Raw genomic sequence first — 6,807 nt, forward strand, 5'->3', positions numbered from 1 at the left:
AGGTCAGGTCCGGGGTGGCGTCGCTCGGCCTGCGGGACCTCCCCCTCCGCCATGTCTACTCCTTCCGGCATCGGGTTTTGTCCCCCTGACCCGGGAGGAGATCACAGAGGGAGGCTTTGTGGTCTCCCACCAAAGGAAGGACCGTAAAGTGTTCTGGTCTGTGGATGGTCTGTAGTGCCATGCCTGCAGAGGGCTGGGGCATATTCGCTGGAACTGCCCCACCCTAACGGCAACCACCTCCAGGGTGGCCACGGCTGGCACTGCCGCCCCTCTCCTCTGCCACCTCTTCGTCTGCCGAGCAGCCAGCTGCTGGCTGGGGGGGGAGGGGGGGGGCGAGGGGGTGAGGGAGTCTCCGCTAGACCAGAAGCAGCCTAAAAAACACCAAATGGAAGACGGCACAGCGGTCAGACCGGGCCCATCCACACCTTGGCCCCCATCATGAGTACTGACCCCGTGCCCGTCCCAACCAACTCGGAGGCCGCAACCTCTCCTCGGGACACCGCCGCTGCCTCGCAACAACCTGAGGTGCCTGGAGAGACCTCCACACGGGCTCCGGAGGGTGGTGGGGAGCCTGTGTACGGCCCCAGGCTGGAGGTTGTTCCAGCCTCACCACAATCCCAGTGGCTGGGCGTTGCGGACGGGTGGGACGCTGCTGAGGGCCCTCAGCAGTGGAGGCCCCGCAGCCAGGTGAGCCTGCCCCCCGCCAGTGCCGCCTGTCCGGGCTGGAACAGGTGGTGGATCTCGCTACCCCTCCCCAGGCGAGCGGGGTTGGGTGTCTCCTGTGTTTATTCCCATCACCCTGAGGCCCAGCCCCGTTAAAAAGAAAGTCACAACGGTCTCCAAGGCCGCCAAGATGCCTGAGCTGTCATTGTCCCCCCAGCAGGGAGGCCCGGGCAGAGACGTGACCCCCGAGGGCTCGTTCCGCCCGGTACAATTTTACTCCCCGGTCACCTCCTTTTGTTCGTCGCCGGGGGCCAGTGGCAGCCACCAGTGTCCTTATATATTTGCCATGATGTGGAGATGCCGGCGTTGGACTGGGGTGAGCACAGTAAGAAGTCTTACAACACCAGGTTAAAGTCCAACAGGTTTGTTTCAAACACGAGCTTTCGGAGCACGGCTCCTTCTTCAGGTGAATCTGAAGAAGGAGCCGTGCTCCGAAAGCTCGTGTTTGAAACAAACCTGTTGGACTTTAACCTGGTGTTGTAAGACTTCTTACTTATATATTTGGGTCATGGGCGAGCGACGACGAGGAAGGCTCCCCGCTCACAACACCCAAGCAGATGATGCCAGGTTCCATCCCGGAGCTGTTATCGGGGGTCACCCGGGGTCTCCGAGGGCCCAGCATCGATGGCGGAGGCGGGGTCGAAGCCGCTACCATCCACAGACCCTGAATCGTGGGGGGAACCTGCAGGGAACCCGGCTGAGGACGATCCTGGGGGTGGGATGAAATGAAAATCACATTGTCACAAGTTGGCTTCAAATGAAGTTACTGTGAAATGTCCCTAGGCACCACATTCCGGCGCCTGTTCGGGAAGGCTGGTACGGGAATTGAACCGTGCTGCTTGCCTGCCTTGGACTGGTTTATAAGCCAGCTATTTCCCCCTGTGCTAAACCAGCCCCGGCTCTACTCGGGTCAAGGGCTTGTCGATGGGCCCGCGGTGCCTGCCACGGGGGCTCGGGGTCAGGCAGTGACTGCTCGGAGGAGGAAGGCTGCTCAGTGGCGGGCGAGGAGGAGGATTTAGATCAGGGGTGGGCAAACTTTTCCGTGCAAGGGCCACATTCAGAAATTCACAATTCACAAAGGGCCGCATAGTATATTAAGTAAAATAATTACTTCACCCTGTTATGATTCTGGGCGCCTCATATAGAACATAGAACAGTACAGCACAGAACAGGCCCTTCGGCCCTCGACGTTGTGCCGAGCAATGATCACCCTACTCAAGTCAACGTATCCACCCTATACCAGTAAGTAACCCAACAGCCCCCCCCCCCCATTAACCTTAAAAAAAAATAAAAAATAAAAAATAAAAAATTTAAAAAAATTTAAAAAAAAAATTTTTTTTAATGACTTGGTGGGCCGCAGAAATACCTTTGGCGGGCCGCTTGCGGCCCGCGGGCCGTAGTTTTCCCACCCCTGATTTAGATGCTCTCTGCAGTGAGGCAGAGGGCAGCCTCATGCCCGGCACCGAGTCTCGCCTCATCCCCTCCGGGCATTTTTGAAAAGCATCATGGTTACCGGGACTGCGTGCGGCTGGCCCTGGAGAGCTGGGGAAATCTGGGGCTGCTCCTCGAGTCCAAAGCAGAGAACTGGTATGTCGAGCGCCTTTCTGTCTCTTGACCAGGAGAAGGCGTTCGACAGGGTGGGTTTGAGTACTTGCTCGGGACTCTGCGAGCTTTCAGTTCGAGACGCACTTTGTCACCCGGATCCGATTACTGTACACCGCCTCGGAGTGTCTGATTAAGGTTAACGGGTCTCTGACGGCGCCCCTTCGCTTTGGGAGAGGAGCGCGTCAGGGCTGACCCCTGTCCGGCCAACTTTATTCACTATGCTTGGAGCCTTTCCTGTGCCTCCTGCGGAGGAGGTTGTCGGGGCTGGTTCTGCACGAACCTGCCATGTCGGTGGTCCTTTCGGCTTACGCTGATGACGTGCTTCTCATGTTCACTGACCCTGGTGGCCTGCGGAGGATGCGAGACTGCCAGGCTGTGTACTCCGCCGCGTCTTCTGCTAGGATCAACTGGACTAAATGTTTCGGACCCCTGGTTGGTCCATGGCAAATGGACCCCCTCCCAGAGGAATGCAGACCCTTCAGCTGGACCCGGACCAACATCCTCTACTTGGGAGTCCATCTTTACCCAGCAGAGGAAGCCTGGACGGCGAACTGGCAGGAGTTAGAGACTGAGGTCACCGCTCACAAGGGACGCTGGACAGGACGGCTCAGAGTGCTGTCCTGCAGGGGTCGAGTTCTTTTCATAAACCAGCTGGTTGCCTCCATGCTGTGGTATCGGCTGGTCACTTTGACTCCTCCCCCTGACTTTGTTGCATCCAGAGAACTCTGATTCGGTTCTTCTAGGACAATGGAGTGCACTGGGTCACTGCAGAGGTCTTGAATCTCCCGATTGCTGAGGGCGGTCAGGTGCTGGTCTACCTTCGCACTTGGGTAGCGACTTTCCGCCTTCAGAGTCTGCAGCGTTAGCTCTACGTTGAGCCTTCTCCACGATGGTGTGCCCTTGTGACGTATTTCCTCTGCCAGGTATATGACCTGAACTACGTTGTGCAGCTCCTGTTCGTTGACCAGCAAGGTCTTCGGAGTTCATTGTTGGCACTGCCCGTCTGTACCAGGACCTTCTCAAAGTCTGGAACATGGTCGCGATGCCCCACAGCTCTCCCCCGTTAGGAGTGGTGGTTATCGTAAGGGAGCCGCTGCTCAGGAATCCGCAGCTCCGCCAATATCCATTCCAGTGGCTGGCAGAGGGGAGGGCTGTGGATGCCAGGGTGACCAGGATCGGTGACGTGCTGGGTGGTGGAGGAGTGGGCTGGATAATGCCCTACGAGCTTGCGGAGTGCGGAGCTGTGTCCGTCCAGCGCACGGCCAAAGCTATCCGAGGCCTCAAATCAGTCATGCTCGGCCCCGTGGGCACACTTAAACACGAGACGGTGCAGTTGTCCAGGGGCATCCCATCTGGGTGGATGCCAGCTTGGACCCCCCATCCCCCCCTCCCGGGCGCCGGTGCCCCACCACCTCAGCTGCCTTGTGAAAATACCCTCCTTTTCGCACCGCGGGAAGGGGTTTCCTGTACGGCCTGCAATTGCACACTTTCCACCTCTTTTTAAAAAAAATAAATGTAGAATACCCAATTCATTTTTTTTTCCAATTAAAGGGAAATTTAGTGTGTTCAATCCACCTAACTTTCTCATCTTTGGGTTGTGGGGGCGAAACCCGCGCAAACACGGGGAGATACTTTCCACCTCCTTGCCCTCGCCCGCCGTCCGGACACGTCTTTGTGTGCCGTGTTGCCGTCGGGCGGTGGAGGACCCTCTTCAGACACGTCCTCCCCATAAAACTTGGGGACTTGGGGTGGAGGCTGTTGCACAGGGCAGTGCCGTTCAACCGGAGTATATCCACTTAATCTGGCGAGATACACGGTGTGAAAACTAAGTAAAGTTAAGCCACCACACGGCCTCCCCAGAGACATGTCACTTTTGCGGCCTGGTGGAGACCGTGGAGCACGTGTATGTTGCCTGTCCTGGGCTGCACTTCCTTTTTGCTTTCCTGACAATGTTCTTGTTGGAATTTTGTTTGCAATTTAGCCCCACGCTCCTGATGTACGGATACCTGGTGAGGAGGGGGGCGGGGAAGGCGGAGAACCTCCTTGTGAACTGGGCCTGGCCAAACTTGCCATTAATAGGTCCAAGCAGCGGGCGACCAAGGGGGTCATCCGACCTGACTGTTTGCCCCTCTTCCGCAGCCTTGTTCGCGGCCGGGTGACCCTAGAGCGTGCGGTGTCCACGGGCTCACTCACTCGAGGCCTTCCGTGCTTGGTGGGAGCCGCAGGGTGTCCCTGGAGCATGCGGTGTCCACGGGCACACTCAAGGCCTTCCGTGCTCGGTGGGAGCCGCAGGGGTTGGGCTGCCTTATAGACCCTGATTTTCACACTTTGATTTGATGGGTTTTGTTAAGTTTCTGTTTCCTTTCCAGTTCCTTTTGGGCTGTGCTCCATTTGTTGTTTGGGAACAGCCCCCTTTGTTTTGTCCATCTGTTAATGTTTGTTCCTTTACTTAGTTTTCACACCGTGTATCACGCCAGACTAAGTGGCGGATGCAGAATATACTCCTGCTGTGGGGAGATAAACATCGCAGGTCATCACTCACAAAACTCAAAACACAAAATAAAAAAGTTATAATTATCTGCCTTTATCATATGACAGTCGTTAAACCTTATAAAACCACAGGGTCTCAGACAATAACAGTGGAGATGGGGCCCAGAGGATAACCAGCAAAGGATTCACTCACTTTGAGAGTAACCAACACAGTGTCTGTTACAATAATAAGTCAGACACAGCCGGTTCTGTCCGGGAATGGAGACTCTGAACAGAAATAACTGGTTCATTTGTAAATGTCACCGCAAAGTGATCTGTGTGACTCTGCCCTGACTCTGTGGACAGATATAGGCCGCACTGACAGATGTTCTCACCAGATTGTGGTCCCTGGATTTATTTTCTGCTCAGAAGTGAGATGTGCGGTTTGGAACCGGCAGCAGAGAAACAGGAAGTTGTGTTACCCGAGAATGAAACAGCAGGCGTCAGTTTCATGTTATCACCGTGAACAGTCTTCCTGCCTGTGAGGGTGAACTCACTCTGACAGCATCAAGAACACCCACACAGATTGCTGCCGGCCTCAGCATTACATTCACCTCCATTCCAATTTTAAACATCAAAATATGAGGTTATTTAGATTTTTAACACTTTCACTGAACTGGAAGATGGACTGAGGATATCACTGGGAGAAATGAGGGGACATCACAGAAACTTAAATTTTCCTCAAAGAGGGTTATTAGAAAATAGGAGATTAAAAGTGGGTCAGGGCCAATCAGGGAGAGAGAGAAAGTGAGAGAAAGGATTGAGTCTCCAGAAATGAGATGTTCACTCAGAAAGCGGAGAGGAGGGCAGCACGGTGGCTCAGTGGGTTAGCACTGCAGTCTCACGGCGCTGAGGTCCCAGGTTCGATCCCGGCTCTGGGTCACTGTTCGTGTGGAGTTTGCACATTCTCCCCGTGTTTGCATAGGTTTTGCCCCCACAACCCAAAAGATGTGCAAGGTGGGTGGATTGAACACGCTAAATTGCCCCTTAATTGGAAAAAATTAATTGGGTACTCTAAAATTTAAAAAAGAAAAAAAAGAAAGCGCAGAGGTTCAGTGTGTTCTTCAGAGAGAGATAATGAGAGAGAGAAAAGTTTAGTGAATTTAGGCGCTCTGTGAAATAGAAAGGTTAAAGGAGAGAGTGTCAGAGAGAAAGATAGAGAGAGGTGGGAGGTATGTGGAATGAGTGAGTGTGAGAGTGGAGAGAAGTGAGAAATTGAGAGAGAAGGGAGATGCCTAGTGAATGAGAGACAGGAGAGCAGGTTCACATACCCGAGGATCACTGAGAATGATCAGAATAAGGAGATCACCCAGAAAACGGCCAATAGGAATCTTCAGCTGAGCACATCACTCATTCTTAAAGGAATAGTCGGGGCTCTGACACTGCTCAGCTCCCAGTTAAAGGGGCAGACACAGCTCCGCCCTTTTCTCTGTTATTTTTCTGATTGTTAAAGGCCCGTAGGGGTTAGGTTTATTTAAAAGGACAGAATGTGGGAAGCACACATCAATAAAACTGGGCATTCTTGGACACAGATTGCAGCTCCTTCTTTATCCAGGAATGAAACTGTTGTCTAATTGTCCCAGCAGTTAACAGCTGCTATTTTAACGCAGACTTGTTGTAAAGGAGCTTCTGTTCCGTGTCTAGGGGTTCTGAGATATGGAAGAGAGCGGCTGGACCACATTTCTTAGATGCCTCAGGATTAACCCACACGGGGACTTTGCTGTCAGTGAAGAGAGATGAGAAAGACCCAAGTGTTGTTTGTCCCTCTCAGTGTGACCCTGAAGGACTGTGTCCAGGCTGAAGTTCTGTTCCTGCCATGTGATCCTCCCCCAGATTGTCCTTTCTGAGCTCCAGACAGGTGATGTTCAGTTCGGAAAGACAAAAATCTGCAACAACGTTTCAAACACATTTATTCAGAATAATAAACCTCATCAGCAGATTAAGACTGTC

This window comes from Scyliorhinus canicula, unplaced genomic scaffold (genome assembly GCF_902713615.1).
Source record: "Scyliorhinus canicula unplaced genomic scaffold, sScyCan1.1, whole genome shotgun sequence".
Classification (NCBI taxonomy): domain Eukaryota; kingdom Metazoa; phylum Chordata; class Chondrichthyes; order Carcharhiniformes; family Scyliorhinidae; genus Scyliorhinus; species Scyliorhinus canicula.